At 43.8% G+C, this 18,740-nt stretch overlaps 2 long non-coding RNA genes and 1 pseudogene across 2 annotated transcripts in view; 2 read left to right on the top strand and 1 right to left on the bottom strand.

Moving 5' to 3' along the window:
* The window catches only part of LOC141573188 (uncharacterized), a 28,206-nt gene extending 23,757 nt beyond the window's left edge, over positions 1-4,449 (bottom strand). The window contains exons 1-2 of the long non-coding RNA XR_012498859.1: positions 2,948-4,449; positions 889-1,542 (exon numbers count right to left, since the gene is read on the bottom strand). This is a non-coding gene — a long non-coding RNA (uncharacterized LOC141573188). The remainder of the gene's footprint in view (positions 1-888; positions 1,543-2,947) is intronic.
* Positions 4,450-4,839: 390 nt separating this feature from the next.
* The window catches only part of LOC141573190 (uncharacterized), a 40,742-nt gene continuing 26,841 nt past the window's right edge, over positions 4,840-18,740 (top strand). Inside the window, exon 1 of the long non-coding RNA XR_012498862.1 lies at positions 4,840-5,006. This is a non-coding gene — a long non-coding RNA (uncharacterized LOC141573190). The remainder of the gene's footprint in view (positions 5,007-18,740) is intronic.
* LOC109454566 (ornithine decarboxylase) lies at positions 15,069-16,782 on the top strand (annotated as a pseudogene).

Consider the following 18,740-nt stretch of genomic DNA (forward strand, 5'->3'; position numbering starts at 1 on the left):
TTGGTGAGATCCTGAGAATGGGACCCTGTGAGCAGATTAGGGAAGAGCCACTGTCTCTCCCCATGTAAGGACATAGCCAGAAGGCTGCTACCTTCGAGCAAGGAAGAGGGCTGCCATCAGGAAGGGAATTGGCTAACACCTTGATCCTAGACTTCCCAGCCTCCAGAACTATGAGAAATAAGTGTCTATTGTTTAAGCCACCCAGCCTACGGTATTTTGTTATGGCAGCCTGACCTGACTGAGATATTCATAAAGTAGATACACGACGTTGACCCCCTCTGTAATGTTGGGAAAGCTGCAGCTATCATATCATAACACCAGCTTTTTCAAATAGTTTGAGGTCATATTTTGTACACAAGTTCAAACCTATATTATACCAAGCTATGGGAGGCTTGGGTGTAGATGCTGAAGAAAGCATCTCAGTCATTGTTGGGTGGGAATGGATTCTGCAAAGATAAACTCTTTGTTGAAACTTTGTCCTAGACACACACCCTATCCCATTTTGTGATACTTAGCACTTTTTCCTCCTTATACTTTGTTTGTGTACGTGCTTTCTTTGCCACTAGACCATGAGCTTCAAGGAGGCAGTACCGTGACTGATCCATTTCTGTAGACTTATGATTATTTTCACAAAAAAATCTACACATTATGTCATTTAATTCATATCCTTTAGCATCTATCTCTTTAAGATAAAGACCCTTAAAACAAAACAAACATAATATAACCACAATAACATTATGAAAATTAAAAAGATTACCATAATTTTAATACCAATAAATATCCAGTTAGTATCCAAATTTTCCCAGTTGTGTCATAAATAATATTTTTTTTGAAAGATTTTATTGGGGAAGGGGAACAGGACTTTATAGGGGTACAGTGTGTACTTACAGGACTTTTTTTCCAAGTCAAGTTGTTGTCCTTTCAATCTTAGTTCTGGAGGGCGCCGTTCAGCTTCAAGTTGTTGTCCTTTCAGTCTTAGTTGTGGAGGGCGCAGCTCAGCTCCAGGTCCAGTTGCCGTTGCTAGTTGCAGGGGGCGCAGCCCACCATCCCTTGCGGGAGTCGAATGGGCAACCTTGTGGTTGAGAGAATGGGCTCCAACCAACTGAGCCATCCGGGAGGCAGCTCAGCTGAGGGTGCCGTGTTCAATCTTAGTTGCAGGGGGCCGAGCCCACCATCCCTTGTGGGACTCGAGGAATTGAACTGGCAACTTTGTGGTTGAGAGCTGGCCCATGTGGGATTCGAACTGACAGCCTTTGGAGTTAGGAGCATGGAGCTCCAACCGCCTGAGCCACCGGGCCGGCCCAATAATATTTTTGTTTTGGTCTTTCTAAATCACAATCCAGATAAAGATCACATGTCAAGTTTGCATGGTCGATTTGTTTCTCAAGTCTTAACTTAGAAATTGCTCTTCTTTTTTTCCTTTCCTTGCAACTTTTTTGTTGTTGAAAAAGCCAGATCATCGATCCTATAGAAAATTCCACATTCTGGATTTTTCTGACTGTATTTCTGTGGTGTTAGGTTCCCCTAACATGTTCTTTAATCCTGCAAAATGGTAGGTAGACTTATATATCTGGAGGGTTGATAAGATTCAGGCACCCCCTTTTTTTGGAGTGGGGGACAAAATGCTTCTGTCTGATTACTATTGTTACGTAGCAAATTGTCTCCACACTCAGCAGCTTAAACAATTTTTTAATTTGCTCATGATTTTAAGGGTCAGGAATTTGAGAAGGGAATCAGGTATGGCTTATCTCTGCTTCATAGTCTCTGGGGCCTCGGCTGGGGTTAAAACTCAGACTACATACACCAATACCGATATTACTACTACAACATGGAATATAGTTTTACATTTCTTTATAGTTTTTATGGACTGAACTGTGTCCTCCCAAATTAATATATTGAAGTACTTCAGAATGTGACTATATGTGGAGGTAGGGTCTTCAAAAAGGTAATTGAGATAGGCCCTAATTCTATATGACTGTGGCATTATAAGAAGAGGAGATTAGGACACAGACATGCACAGATGGAATGTGATGTGAGGACACAGGGAGAAGACAGCCATCTACATGCCAAGGAGACAGGCCTAGGAAGAAACCAACCCTGCCCTTGATCTTAGACTTCCACCCTTCAGAAGTGTGATAAAATAAATTTCTGTTGTGTAAGCCACCCAATCTGTGGTATTTTGTTATGACAGCCCCAGCAGACTAATACACAGGTCCTTTTTATCTTTAGGATATATCATAGTGGAGAGATAGTCAGTATTCTATATTTTAAAGTTATAAGAAATAAATCTTTTCAGTATAGGTAAGTCATTAATTCAATACACAATTAGATTCCTTTGTTTTATTTGCTTTCAATTTTCAAGAATTTTTCTTTTTAACCCATCTTTATGAAATTTTGTTTTATAATTATTTAAAACATATGCATAGTTCTAAGCTCAAATCTATAAAATAAAGTACCGTGAGAGAAGTCAAGTCTAGCTTCTATTTCTCTCCCCTTCACTCTATCTCCCATCCCCTTATAGATCACCATTTTTACTAATGTTTGGTTCATCTTTCCAGTTTTTAAAAAAAGGCAAATACATGTAAATAGGTATTTCCCCTTCTTAGATAATAACAGCATAGGCGACATACTGTTTTGTACCCGGCTTTTTTCATTTAACAATATACACCAAAAATCATACCGACACACAGAACTACTTCTGTTTCTTTTTTACAGCTCCGCAATACTCCATTGTGTAAACATCCCTAATAGGTGAACATGGTGAGTATGGGATAGGAACCCAGATGCATAGCTCAGCTCCTCTCTTCCTCCTCTTGGCAGCCTGCCTCCTCCCCAGCATGATAATGGCTCTCTTCTTCCATGATGCATGGTTTCCAGGGACAGTTCCCATCTGGGAGGCCTGCCCCAGCCTGCATGGGTACCATGTCTAATTCTGGTATCTACTTACCCACAAATATAAACCACTGGCTCCAACACAAAATTTATCAATGATAAAGTTGATCCCAGTTGTTTGATTTCTTCTTGCTCATCCCTTAATTACTCAAAACTCTGTAAGGGATGATACAATATCCTCTTGAATTCCAAAACTATTAACTCATTGAACCCTGGCAAGAATTCCATTAGAAAAATACTCCTTTCCTCCCAGATGAAGAAACTGGGCAGTCCCCATTTGGCCTCTTCCTGGAAGAACAATAAATATTTGCTCTTGGTGCAGGGTCAGATGAATTTAAAACATGTGAGAGTGTTTGCAAACTGTTAAAGCTATGCAAACAGAAGGCCATACGGGTGGTGCTTCTGGCTTTGACACTCACTGGCAGCAGAACCCTGATCAAGCACCTTCCGTCTTCCTGTTCCTTTCTTAGTAAAGTGAGGGGTCTGACTGCTTGCTCTTTGCAGCTCATTCCTGCTCTAACGTTGTGACTGTGACTCAGTGGTGACTAGCCATTGACTGTTTCCCCTGGCTTCCTCTGCATCACTGAGGACTTTTGGATACTGACTTTTCCCCTGATTAAACTAGACCCAGTCCCTGGGGGACACAAGGTACTTGAAACTCCCCCTTGTTTAATGGGCTTTGCCTTCTGAGGTTTGCAGCTCTGTTGCCCTTAGTTGCCACAGCAACATAACACACTCACACTTCCCTTTCTGAGAGTGATAACTGCTGACCTGCTGTCAGACTCTTGTTGCAGAGGCTCTCCCAGGCCCAGCCACTCTGCAGCTTTTCCTTGCTTCCGCATAAGAACCAGCTGACAGGGGAAGATCCCCCCAGTCACTCCTAAGCAGTTGTGGGGGCTGAAGTGAATGCAGATACTTTTCCAGAAAAAGTGCAAATCTCCCTCAGGTCAGAATTAGGAAGAAACATCTCATGAGATCCAAGCTCAGTACTAACAGCCTGATACAGAAAATGGATTTCGGCCATTGCAAAGCCTGTCCTTTGATTGATATCATGAAATCTAGTTTAGTCACCAGGTTACAGGATTCGTGGAGACCTTGTGGTGGGCCATCACTACAAGAAGTTTCATCTGATTCTGAAACTTGGCGGTTTAACACCGGAACAAAGCAAAATAGCAAAGAACAGGAAGTGGAAAAAACAGTTTGCCTAGTGGAAACTCCCTTTTGTTCACCTGCATTCCTCCAAAAACAGCAGTCAAATGAGTCCAGATGCCTACCCTTTGGGGGAGTAGCCCCAGATGGTGCGTCCCCCCAGAAAGACATTGTCAATGAATGTGGTGTCCCAGCTCTTCTAAAGAGCATAATAAAGGCATCACGGGGAAGGAACTTGAGGTCGTATCTCCCTGCCTCCATAACAAGATAGCTCACTCTCTCGTTTTCTGAAGAAGAAACTGCAGTGGGGTCAGGAAATCAGGACAGAGCAGGGCCACATTTTGAACCAGTGGGAGAGACAGCTCCTCTGTAGGGAGGAACAGAGATGTGTGCTGAGTTTGGCCAAAGAGGACTAGAGGAAAAAGACAAGTACAGGTTTTGAAAGTGCAAAAGGGTGGGCACATCAGTGTGTACCAGAGGGGAAAGGGCCTGCAGCCAGGATAAGAAAGACTCCTCTGTCCTTCCGACCTTTGCCTTTACAAGACCCGCCCCCACCCACAACCAGCAGACATTTCCTCACTTAAGTGTATGTGGGGGTGGGGGTGAGGGTGGGGGTAGGGTGGCTGTGGCTCTACCTGGCATTGTTCCCAGAATGGAAAATGTGGGTGTTGGCAACCTGTCAAATACCTTGGATTGTTCAAAAAGCTTTACACCTCTGATCACCAGACCGCAGAGCTCAAGGGCCTTTCAAGGCATCTGGAAACTTCCGGAACAATAGATTTGGCCCCCTGCCTATCTGTTTACATGGCTTTCTAAAAAAGGTAAATGGGTCCCCAGCTAGCTATGCTCCAGGCAGTCATCCTACCAACTTCCTTCAAGTCCATTCTCACAAGCTAAAGCCAGCACCAGCTGGAGCTCAAGCTGAGATTAGAACACTACTCTTGGGAAACTGAGACTAGAATTAGGTGAGTGAGGTACTCATCCCAGCACAAAATTTAAGGGGGTGGCGAAACCTCATTAAACAAGATATATAATATTTTAATGCAATCTTGAATGTTTTTGATATTTTGTCCATTGTGAATTATTTTGTATCTAAAAATATTGATTTTTGAGATGATTACATCAAAATATTGTTTATCTTAATTACTGAGTTTCTGGTGTCTCCTTAACATTTGCATCTGAGGTGAGTGCCTCACTCGCTTCACCCTAGTCCCAGCCCTGCTGAGAAATGGTGTTGGTCACAAACATTCAGAAATAGGAGATATGGAAAAGTCCTAGGATGATTAATTAGGAGGTGAAGCTCCTCCAGAAGGTGGGGAAAGTATGGCCCAGATAACCCAGCCCATGTTTGCTACAGCCTAGAGATTGAAATGTGGGCACAGAGGTGAGAAAAGTCAGCCATGTCACAGGCTCCAGCTACCTAGCAATTCTGCCAGGGAGTGCAACAGGAAAGCTGCCTCCAAGAGCCCCAGTCCAGTCCCCTGAAATCTCCCACAGGAAGGCTGGGGCAAGCGTTAGCAGTAAGCAGTTGCCTACTTGGTATCCTCTTAGAAGGGCTGCTTCATGATGGCCACCAAAACTTCTATAGAGCAGTTCTCAGCATGACCCTGTCAACAAGTCTGTATTTTCCGAGGCCACATGAAACTTACTTTCATAGCCACTCCAGGTTTGGGAGCAGAAAAGCTGAAAAACTCTTTTGCTTAGAAGTCTGAATGGTTTGTGGGGGTGGGTGGGGGGACCTTTTTAGAGTTTGCATGCCAGCCCACACCCTAATGCTGTGGGAGAGGGGAGAGCTCCCTGTGGCGGTGCGCACTGGAGGTCGGAGTGTGATAGCACTAGGGAAACAGAAAATGCATGGCCAAGTTTTGCCTTCTCTTAGACTATCTAGCATGCAGAGTTTAGTGTATTGAAACAGTATATGACATTACTGTATCAAAGTTGTAAAAGTAAGCATTATTTATTGAAAACTATGTGTTTTTTTATAAAAACCTGATCACATAGAGAATTATCAGTGGCTTGTGCTTCAGTGGAACCAGCTTCTTGACCCACCCTCCTTGGTATGCAGTGTTATTGCTCAGGGTTAAAAATAGTATACCCCAATATCTCGCTTTCTTTTTTTTCATTGGGGAATATTGGGGAACAGTGTGTTTTTTCCAGGGCCCATCAGCTCCAAGTCAAGTCGTTGTCCTTCAATCTAGTTGTGGAGGACGCAGCTCAGTTCCAAGTCCAGTTGCCGTTTTCAATCTAGTTGTGGGGGGCACAGCCCACCATCCCATGTGGGAATTGAAATGGTAACCTTGTTGAGAGCTTGCACTCTAACCAACTGAGCCATCTGGCTAACCCCAATGTCTCTTTTGCAAGAGTTTTTCACAGAGGAATACATTTGTTCAAAAGATTCTAATAAAATCGTGTGGTTGATCTGTAAAAAAAAAAAAGGATTGCAAAGGCTCCTTTTCCCTCAGGATCACGGCTGGGTAAGCCATCAGTAGAGTGGTCAATTCTTTGGCTCTTGGGGTCATTTTGGTTTTAAAGAACCTTCCATTAAAATACAACCATCTCTGCGGAAAACCATTATGAGCGGAGATCTTAGCAGAGACCTACTTATTCATGTATTCATTCAACAAACATTTACTGAGAACCACACACCATTCAAGAGTAGGATGGTCCGTGTCTGGTCTAATGGGAGTAACAGATAGAAAAGTCAACCTAGTGCATTAAGGTCAGGATAGAGGCCGGGGCTGGATGGTGGACGAGTCAGTCATTCAATTCAGATCTCTTTCCAAATGGGACTGCAACTGAGGAGGAGGAGCATTCAGGCTAGGCTCCTGCCTGGGATTACTAGGAACAGGTGAAGAAAGGGATGGAGAGTGCTCTTAAAACACTCATTACCCATTTCTCAGATTTGGCTGGGCCAATGTAGGGCTGGAGGAGGAAGTCAGCAATTGGCTTTTTTTTACAGGACTTTATTGGGGAACAGTGTGTAATTCCAGGACTTCTTTTTTCCAAGTCAAGTTGTTGTTCTTTCAGTCTTAGTTGTGGAGGGCACAGCTCAGCTCCAGGTCCAGTTGCCGTTGCTAGTTGCAGGGGGGCACAGCCCACCATCCCTTGCGGGAGTCGAACCGGCAACCTTGTGGTTGAGAAGATGCGCTGCAACCAACTGAGCCATCCGGGAGGCAGCTCAGCTCAAGGTGCCGTGTTCAATTTTAGTTGCAGGGCGCGGAGCCCACCATCCCTTGTGGGAGTCGAGGAATCAAACTGGCAGCCTTGTGGTTGAGAGCCCACTGGCCCATGTGGGAATCGAACCGGCAGCCTTCCGAGTTAGGAGCACAGAGCTCCAACCGCCTGAGCCACTGGGCTGGTCCCAGCAATTGGCTTTGATTCCAGTAGGTCTTGAGGCACAACTCCAGGCATGCCATTCTCATGGAAGGCAATGTAGGGCTCAGTGGCATTGGATGGAATTGGGAGGGTTCTGTCCTGGCAGAGAGAAGAACGTATCTGAGAGCAGGCTGCGTTTGCCCCTGAAGGTCTGTAGCTGTGCATCTCAGGGGCCTGTGTCCACGGAATCCTGACCCTGGTGGGGTGGAGGGGAATGAGGAGCCCAGATGGCCTCCATATCTTGGATTTCTGCCCAGTGCTGGCCTAACACTGTGGGAGTCTGTTTGGCTTTGTGGCTCTGGCCCAGCTCTTCCAGTGAGAAGGGCTATGACCCCAGGCAGGCGGCCTCCCAGGGAGTGAAGCCACTTGTGCTGTCTTTGATGTGCTCCCCAGGGGGAAGTGGCCCCAGAGCTAATCATTGATGTAGCAGCCTGGGAAATGACAAGAATGGGGAGGACAAGAATGTTTCTGGATGCTGAGATCTCTCTCTCTTTTTAAACAATGAACATACCAACACTTCTGCAGCACTTTTAAATATATCATCTTATTTCTTTTTCATGACAGCTCTGTTATAAGAGGTTTCATTATTACCATTTTCCAGCTGAGGAAATGGAGTCCTGAGAGGAGATACAACTTCTGGACAACAAAGTCAGTAAATGGAAAAGTTAGGACCTTGAATATGACACATGTGCCTCTTTCCCTATGTCACTCAGGCCCTGTGATCCCAGACGATTCTGTCTCAGGCCAGACACTGGAACCATCCTTTCCTTCTCCTCCTCACTGTTCACATGTACAGCCCAGGGCGAGTATTTCTACCTAAGAATGTATCTCAAATCTGCTTATTTTTCTCTATCTCCCTGTCACCAGCCTAGTCCGAGCCTTCCTCATCGCTCACTTCTCTGTAGATAGATCTCTCTGCTGCCATGCTTGCACTTCTTGGATTTTTTTCTCTTCTTACCAGCTGTGTGTCCTTGGGCAAGTTTCTTCACTTCTCAGGTCTTGAGGGTTATCTATGTAAAGTGGAAATGAGACTAGCAGCTCCCCAAATGGTTGTGCACAGCATGAGGCTTGATGCTGTATTCAGAGCAGTGATGTTCAAGAGAAATTTAAATGCCAGATGCATGTGTAATTTAAACTGGTCGCTGTATTAAAAAAAGATGAAAAGAAGGAAGTGAAATTAATTTTAGTAATATAATCTATTCAACACAACATATACAAATAGTATCAATGTAACATGTAAGCAATATTTAAAAAATATTAATGAGACATTTTATACTCCTTTTTTCATACTAAGTCTTCCAAGTTCAGTGTGTATTTTACCATTACTAAGTGTCTCAGTTTGGACTAGCACATTTCCAGCGTCCAATAACCCGGGCGGCCAGTGGCTGCTGTCCTGGGCAGTGTAGGTTTGGAGTGCTCATGCAAGGGCCTGGTGCAGAGTGCTCACTACTGCAGTGATGGTGGTTGTGTCAGGGCCCTGGGTGCCAGGCAGTGGTTCCTTCTGAGCTCATTGCACATTCACACCCGCATGCTTTCTTCTTGCTTTTCCAGCCTACTGCCTTCACCACAGGAAGTTATGGGGCTGACTACAGGGAAGCAGAAGCTTTGGCTTATGTTTCCTCACCAGCAGCCAGCCTTAATGTGAAGCCCATTATGCCTTAGTTTTTCTGTCTGCTAACGGGGCCTTACACTTAGCTAAGCTAATTATATGAAGTCAATCTTAATATAATTAGCCTGTCTGTTAGGGCTCCACAGAGGGGAGGACATATTTTGGGTAAGGAAGGTTCAGGAAATACCTCTTTGAGTCAGGAGGACAGATATTTCCACAATAGTGACTCCTTTGCTGAGGAGGAAGGAGGAGGCACAGGGAAGGTGATAATTAGGGAGGAATCTCCAGGGCTCCATTTCTTTCATTTCTAAAGAGTTTGTCTGGGAACATCTGGAGCCTGGCAGGAGGGTCTGCCCTTCAGCAGGGGTTTCCTGCACCCCATCCCTTCACACTCCCCACCCCCTACTGCCACCCTCCCCTGCCCAAATGCAGAAATAAAACACTGCCTTCAAAGAGCTATGTGAGGAGGACCAACTGCTGGCCCTCCCCTGGAGTGGGGTGGGGTAGGGGGCGACCAGCCACTTTGGCTCAGCTGCTGGCTCTGGCTGATTCCACCTTCCACTGCTTTCCTGTCCCGAGCACCTCCAAGACTTTGTTGTACCTTCCCCATATGTCTCAGGAATACAGCTGTACTGCTGGGGCTGCCCTAACAAAGCACCCCAAACTAGGTGGCTCAGAACAACGGAAACTTATTGTCTCACAGTCTGGAGTCAGAAATCAAGGTATCGGCAGGGTTGGTTCCTTCTAAAAGCTGTAATGGAAAGACCTATCCCAGGCCTCTCTCTTAGCTTCTGGTAGCCTCCGGAGTTCCTTGGCTTGTAAATGATGTTTATTCTTGTGTCTTCACATCAGTTTCACTCTATGTATGTCTGTCTCGGGGTCCACATTTCCCTTTTTATAAGGACCTCAGTCAAATTAGATAAGGGTCCACCCTAATGACCTCATTTAATTTGATTACCTTGATAAAGACCCTATCTCCAAATAAGGTCACATTCTGAGGTACTGGGGGTTAGGACTTAAACATGTAAATTGTGGGGAGGAGGACACAGTTCAACCCATCACACCAGCCTAAGCTCCTTTGGCAAATTGTGGGCATCCGTTCTCAAGCCTGGATTCAGGAGGTGGCTGAGCCTCCGAGCCTTCCAGGCTGGTGTCCTGTCTTCAATCATGCAGCGTATGGACGGAGCTGCCAAGGGGATTAACGGTAATGACCAAGCCAGCTCACTTAAACTCAGAACGTCCTGGGGCTGCAGGCGCTACAATGACCAACAACATTCAGCCTCTGCCCTTCAGGAAATGTAATCCAACAGGAGAAATAAAACATTAACTAGATAATAAAATATGGGGCAGTGCAAGGTACAAAGAATAAAGCCATAGAAGAGGGAATGCTTTCCTGTGGTTGAGAGATAAGTGAAAGATTCGCTTTGAATGGTCATTCTGATCCCAGAGGTAAAGATGAGAAAGCCTAGGCATTTACAGGGGTGGAATTCCAGGGAAGACTGGATTGCTAGGGTGAGAAATGAGAGGGAGAGCAGGACAAAGCCTCATTGTGGTGGGTTTTTCCTGCTGGGCCATGGGGACCCATTGAGAATTTTCAAGCGGAAGGAAAACACTTTGCAAATAATCTGTTAGGGACATGAATCTGGTCGGTAAGAATGGGCTGGGAGGAGCCAAGGGAGGTGGAGTGGGGAAGATGAGGACAAACAGGAGACTAGAGGAGTTGTTTAAATGTGAGGAAAAGGCACTTGCTATTGAAATGGAAAGGAAGGGATGGGAGTGGGAAAATGCTTGGGAAGAAAGAGCCATAGAATTTGACAACAGCTTAGGTGTGAGAGAAGAGGAAAAGATAATACAAAGATGGTTTCAGGTTTTCAAGTCTGGCCACTTTGGAGAATGTGGGTACTATTAACAGAAGGGAACTAGGAAATCAGGGTTGTGGCTGTTCTGTTCCTGCCACTCCCTGCCAGAGGGGTGAGGCTGGGTCCTCCCCTTCCTCCTGCTTCCCTTTAATTTCTAAAAGCAGGACTGGCCTCCCCTGACCCCTACTTCATTTCTTTTTTCTTCAGAAGCCTTATCTTAATTATTTAAGGCACACTGTTATTTCAAGGATGTTCTTGATGTCACATGAGGAAATGAAAAAAGGGAGAGACCTTGAAGCAATATCATGGAGACCAGGAAAAATGAAAAGATTGCAGTATGTAAAATATATATCTGACAAAATAATCTCAGTTCAAAGCTGGTTTAGCACCCACAGGAGGCCTCTGGCAATGGCATCCCTCCTTTGGGAGCAAAATAGGTACTTGCATTTAGTCCATAGTTCCTGGCTTCTGTCATTCTGAAATGCAAAAGATACAGCCTTTGTCTTCTTGTGACATCTTCTCATCTCCTAAGTGCAAAGACTGGAGCATGCCTCTGTGTGTGTGTGTGTGTGTGTGTGTGTGTGTGTGTGTGTGTGTCTGTACTCCCTACTTGGCATCTCTTCCTCCCTACCCCTTCTCAGGCCTCTCTCACTGCAGGAATATTTCAACCCTCTGCTAACAAGTTCTAAGGACTCTTGTCTAATCATTACAGAAACTCTCATGTGGGCAGGGAGATGCTAATTGGGAGGTCACCATCCACTAACAAAACACAATATGCTGGAAACAAGATCCAGCTTAAGCCACCCTTTTTGTGATCTGTTATCTCCACAGACTAAGAGGGGGAAGCCCAAATAAGAGATGATACTGTGGTCCCCACAACACGTGTTTCTGGGCAGGACTCACACAGAAAAACATCTGGAAATATCCTGAGAGCTAGTGCGAAGGAACACAGTGTAGAAATGTAGAGCAGTTAGGTTGAAGTGGGACAGTGAGGGATGGGGGTGAGAGGGTTGAGACTATAAAAGGCTGGAATACCGCCTCCCCCAGTCTCATTGTCTGCCACTTTATAAAACAATTTAAATTTTATCCGGAATGATCCAAATGCATAGCATTGGGGGATTGGCTTAAACCATTATCTTTTATCAATATAATGAAACACACTGCAGCCACTAAAAGGCAGTGGTAGAAGTGGCTCTATAGATGTGGAAAGATGTTCATGACCTAATGTTGAGGATATGTATAGTTGTATCTAGTTTCTTGGGTGTGAAAAGCATACACACACACACACACACACACACACACACACACAAAATGTTGAAAGTGATTATGTCCTAATTGTATTATGGGTGACTTTTCTCTATTCTTATTCTGTTTTCTACTCGGTAAAAATATTTTACTTGTGAAATTTTAAAATGAATGATTTTTAAAAATTGAGGTAACATTGGTTAATTATGTGTTTCAGATGTACAACATTATAATTTGATATCTGTATACACTATAGCTTGATCACTGTCAAAAGTCTAGTTTGGATCTGTCACCATATGTATAGGAAAATGCAAATCAAAACTGCAATGAGATATCACCTCAACCTGTTAGAATGGCTATTATCAAAAAGGCATGGGGCCGGCCCGGTGGCTCAGGCGGTTAGAGCTCCGTGCTCCTAACTCCGAAGGCTGCCGGTTCGATTCCCACATGGGCCAGTGGGCTCTCAACCACAAGGTTGCCAGTTCAATTCCTCGAGTCCCGCAAGGGATGGTGGGCTCTGCCCCCTGCAACTAAGATTGAACACGGCACCTTGAGCTGAGCTGCCTCCCAGATGGCTCAGTTGTTGGTTGGAGCGCGGGCTCTCAACCACAAGGTTGCCAGTTCAATTCCTCGAGTCCCGCAAGGGATGATGGGCAGCGCCCCCTGCAACTAAGATTGAACACGGCACCTTGAGCTGAGCTGCCGCTGACTTCCCGGACGGCTCAGTTGGTTGGAGCCTGTCCTCTCAACCACAAGGTTGCCGGTTCGACTCCCGCAAGGGATGGTGGGCTGTGCCCCCTGCAACTAGCAACGGCAACTGGACCTGGAGCTGAGCTGCACCCTCCACAACTAAGACTGAAAGAACAACAACTTGAAGCTGAACAGAACCCTCCACAACTAAGACTGAAAGGACAACAATTTGACCATTGTTCCCCTTCCCCCAATAAAAAAAATCTTTAAAAAAAAAAAAAAAAAAAAAAGGCATGAAATAACAGAATAAAATTATTTAACAGGAACATATGCTCTAAGCCTTTCAGTCAAGGTGGCAGAGTAGGTAAACACTGTACTTGCCTGCTCCCAGGACTACATTAAAATTACAACTAAACTACAGAACAACCATCATTAAGAACCATGTGAAGACTAGATAAACAGAAATCCTATACATACAGACACATCCAGACTGGTAGAAGAGGTGGAGATGTGGAATAGGCTGGCCCCACACTGACATGTGGTAGTTAAAACTTGGGAGGGATATCTTGGCTGTGGAGGTCCCACATAAGGAGCAAGGAGTCCTAGCACCACACTGGGCTTCCCAACCCAAGTTTCCAGTGCCAGAAAGAGAAGTCCCCATTACTTCTGGCTGTGAAAACCAGCGGAGATCATGGCTGAGTGACATGGACAGCTGCTGGAGTCCCAGGCATTCCTCATATAGGGCTTGTACGCAGACTTACTCACTGACAGACTCACTCACTCTGAGCTCCAGTGCTGGGGAAACAGCTGGAAAGGCGCCAGAAACATACAGGGAGGAAATGAATTGTCTGGCTTCAGAGTGAGGGCTGGAGGGGCAGCTTTCTCCCAGACAGAAGTGCTGGCAGAATCCATTGTTCCTTTGTTGAGACCTCCCCCCACCCAGCCTGCGCTCCTAGGCAGGTACCACATCTGAATCTCCATCATCCTAGCTCACATTGTTCCTCCTACCCTGGTGATTCCCTGAAACCCCACCACCCAACTTTCAGGCCCACTCAAGCTGCTTCAAGTGGCTTTTCCATACAAAGAGCCTGTCTTAGCTCATGCTGCAAACTTTCCTAAAATCTATCACAGATTTACAAAACCCCAAAAGTAGCATTTGGCCTCAGTGTTCCCCATGCCTCTTGCTAAGCAGCTCCAGGCCCAGCATGAATGGCACCAGAGTCATTTTGAAGCTTAGCCTCTCCTAGACACTTCCAAGCCCAACACAAGTGGCAACTCTATGCACATCTCTTTGGCTCATACCAAGTAGCTCCAGGTAGCAGCTGACCTTGGCCTGCACTAGAGCCCCCTCCCCAGAAGCCCCAAAACCAACACATCTGGTGGACAGCTTCATACCACACATCAAAGCACGACCCAACCACCTCCCAAAAAACATACCCAAAGGGTAGACTCAGCAAGCACCAGAGCCCCACTAAAGTGAATCCTGTTCTGTAGGGTCAGTCCCTGCACAACAGCTCCTCCACTGTAGTCACCAGCCAGTCCTCACAACCAATCAGCCTGAAGGATAATCCCTCCCATTGATGCGCAAACAGCAACCTAGGCTCAACTACAACAAGAGGGCACACAAAACCCATACTTGGAGCATCCAACTCAGGTACCAGGGAGGCTGTGCCACTGGGTCCCCCATGACATCTACTTCATAAGGCCACTCTATCCAGACCTGGAGACATAGCAGCCCTGCCTAATACATAGAAACAAACACAGGAGAGGCAGCCCAAATGGGGACACAAAGAAACATGTCCCAAATGAAAGAACAGAACAAAACTCTAGAAAAAGAACTAAACAAAACAGAGACAAGAAATCTGCCAGATGCAGAGTGCAAAACACTGGCTGCAAGGATGCTCAATGATCTCAGTGAGAACTTTAACAAAAAGATAGCAACATAAAAATGGATATTAAAAACATAAAAAAGAACCAGTCAGAAATGAAGAATATAATAACTGAAAGGAAGACTACATTAGAGGGAACCAACAGTAGGTTAGAGGAAGCAAAGGATTGAATCAGTGATTTGGAAAATAAGGTAGCAGAAAACACCCATCAGAACAGCAAAAAGAAACAAGAATAAAATAAAAAATGAGGATAGTTTAAGGGGCCTTTGGGACAACATCAATTGTACCAACATTCGCATCACAGGGGTACCAGAAGGAGAAGAGAGACAACGAGGGCTTGAGAACCTATATGAAGAAATAATGATGGAAAAGTTCTCCAACCTGGTGAAGGAAGTAGATATGCATGCTGCCAATAATGGAGTCCAGATGATTTCGATAGTGAAGTTGAGTTGATGAAAGTTGCCAGAGCGTATCCAAGGCGAAGTTGTTTTTGTGGATTGCCACTGATGATTCCAAAGCAGACTGTCACCTCAGTGTTAAATTTGATGCCACATTCTAAACCAGCAGGCTGCTTTTGGAACAAACAAAGCGCTAAATATTGATGTCATCGGTGTCAGCTTACACGTGGCAGGTGGCTGTACTGATCCTGAGACCTTCGTGCAGGCCACCTCTGATGTACACTGCATCTTTGACATGGGAGCTGGGGTTGTTTTCAACATGTATCTGCTTGATATTGGTGGTGGCTTTCCTGGATCTGAGGGTGTGAAGCTTAAATTTGAAGAGATTGCTGGTATAAGCAACCCAGCAGTGGACAAGTATTTTCTGTCAGACTTGGGAGTGATAGTCATAGTGGAACCAGGCAGATATTATGTTGCATTAGCTTTCATGCTTGCAGGTAATATCATTGCCAAAAAACTCATATTAAAGGAACAAACAGGCTTTGATTATGAAGATGAGTGAAAAAACCTTTATGTATTACATGAATGATGCAGTATACAGATCATTTCATTGCATCCTCTATGATCATGCACGCATGAGCTCCTTCTATAGAAGAGGCCCAAACCACATGAGAAGTGTTATTCATCTAGTATATGGGGACCAATATGTGATGGCCTCCATCTCATTGTTGAGCACTGTGGCTTGCCTGAGATGTACATGGGTGACTGGATGTTCTTTGAAAATATGGGTGCTTACACCATGGCTTCCACTTCTACTTTCCGTGGATTCTAGGGGCTATCTACTATGTGATATCAGGGCTGATAAAGCAAATCGAGAACCATGACTTCCCACCCTAAGTGGAGGAGTAGGTGTCAGTACTCTGCCTGTGTCTTGTGCCTGGGAGAGTGAGATGAAATGCCACCCAGCAGCCTGTACTTCACTAGTATTAATGCGTAGAGGCCAATCTTGTAGCTGTTACTTGAGTGTGAGTGTGGCTTGAATTAAGAGATATAGGGGGAAAATTTAACTTAATTACTGCTCATTTTGAAATGTCTTTGTAAGTAGGGTTGGCACAGGTGGAAAGATATGGAAGACTAGAAGATGGCATCACACTTACATGTGTTCCTACGGAAACTATTTGATTATTTGTTTTATATGGATTTTTATTCACTTTTCAAACATGCTATTAAAGAATGACCTTCAGCTGCTGAGCAAGCATTTGTAGCTTGTACATTGACAGAACAGGCCAGAAGCTTAGTGTTGTGACCTGTTTTAAAAATAAAGTATCTTGAAACAAAATCTATGGGATGCAGCAAAAATGGTACTGAGAGGAAAGATTGTAGCAATACAGGTCTACCTCAAGGAACAAGAACAATTTTAAGTAAATAATCTAATCTTACACCTAAAGGAACTAGAAAAAGAAGAAGACATTAAGCCCAAGTCAGTAGAGGAAGGAAATAATAAAAATCAGAGTGGAAATAAGTGAAATGGAGACTAAAAAGACAATAGAGAAGAACAGTGAAACTAAGAATTGGTTCTTTCAAATGATAAACAAAGTTGACAAACCTCTATCTAGATTCACAAAGAAAAGAAGAGAGAAGGCTCAAATAATTAATATTAGAAATGAAAGAGGAGAAGTTACAATGAATACCACAGAAATATAAAGGATCATAAGAGACTGCTATAAATAGGTACATGCCAACAAATTAGAAAATCTAGAGAAAACTGATAAATTTTTAGAATCATACACTTTTCCATGAATCATGAAGAAGTAGAAAATCTCAACAGACAAATCACTAGTAAGAAATTGAAACAGTCATCAAAAACCTTCCAAGGAACAAAGTCCAGGACCAGATAGCTTCACTGGTGAATTCTACTAAATATTCAAAGAAGATTCAATACCTATTTTTCTCAAAATCTTCCAAAAAATTGAAGAGGAGGGAACACTTCCCAATTCATTTTGGTTATTACCCTGATACCAAAATCAGACAAAGACAAAACACACACACACACACACACACACACACACACACACACACACAATTACAAGCCTATATGTCTGATGAACATAGATGTAAAAATTCTTAATGGAATATTAGGAAACCGAATACAACAATATATTAAAAGGATCATACACAATGATCAAGTGGGATTTATTCAAGGCATGCAAGGATAGTTCAACATTCTCAAATCAATCAGCGTGACACACTACATTAACAAATTGAAGGATAAAAATCATACGATCATCTCAAGCATTTAACAAGATTCAACATCTATTTATAATAAAAACTGCCAATAAAGGGTATGGAAGGAAAGTACCTCAACATAATAAAGGCCATATATGATAAATCCACAGCTAATATCATACTCAATGGTGACAAACAGCAAGCTTGTCCTCTAAGATCAGGAACAAGACAAGGATGCCCACTCTGGCCATTATTATTCAGCACAGTATCAGAAGTCCTAGCTAGAACAACCAGGCAAGAAAAGAAATGGAAGACATCTAAATTGGAAAAGAAGAAGTAAAGCTGTCACTATTTGTGGTAGATATGATTTTATATATAGAAAATCCTAAAAACTCTACAAAAAAACCCATAATTATACATAATAAATAAATCCAGTAAAGTTGTAGGGTACAAAGTCAATATGCAAAAATTTGTTGCATTTCTATATACTAACAATGAAAAGTCAGAAAAAGCAATTAAAAAAAAAAATCCCATTTACAATTGCAACAACAACCAAAAAAATACCTAAGAATAAATTTAATTAAGGAGGTGAAAGGACTGTACACTGAAAACTATAAGACATTGTTGAAAGAAGTTGAAAGAGACACAAAGAAATGTAAAGATATCCCATGCTCATGTATTAGAAGAATTAAGAGGGGTGGACGGGTGGTTCAGTTGGTTAGAGTGCGAGATCTGGGCAACAGGGCTGCCGGTTTGATTCCCACATGGGCCAGCGAGCTGCACCCTCCGCAACTAGAATGAAGTCAATGAGCTGCCACTGAGCTCCCTGATGGCCAGATGGCTCAGTTGGTTGGAGTGCAGGCTCTCAACCACAAGGTTGCCGGTTCATCTCCTCGAGTCCCGCAAGGGATGGTGGGCTGCGCCCCCTGCAACTAACAACGGCGACTGGACCTGGAGCTGAGCTGTGCCCTCCACAACTAAGATTGAAAGGACAACAACTTGACTTGGGTGGAGCTCATGAGTCCTGGGAAAAACACACCACTGTTCCCCAATAAAAAGAAGTCCTGGAAATACACACCGTTCCACAATAAAGTCCTGTTCCCCTTCCCCAATAAAAAACCTTAAAAAAAAAAAAAGAATTAACATTGTTATTAAAATGTCCATATTACCAAAAGTAATCTACAGATTTGATGCAATCCCTATCAAAATCCCAACAACGTTTTTCTCAGAAATAGAACAAAAAACCCTAAAATTTGTATAGAACTACAAAAGACCCCAAATAGCAAAAGTGATCTTGAGAAAAAAGAACAAATCCAGAGGTATCACACTCCCCAATTTCAAACTATACTACGAAGCTGTAGTAACCAAAACCTTATGGTACTGGCAGAAAAACAGACATATGAATCAA

The sequence above is a fragment of the Rhinolophus sinicus genome, linkage group LG09, assembly GCF_036562045.2.
Source record: "Rhinolophus sinicus isolate RSC01 linkage group LG09, ASM3656204v1, whole genome shotgun sequence".
NCBI lineage: Eukaryota > Metazoa > Chordata > Mammalia > Chiroptera > Rhinolophidae > Rhinolophus > Rhinolophus sinicus.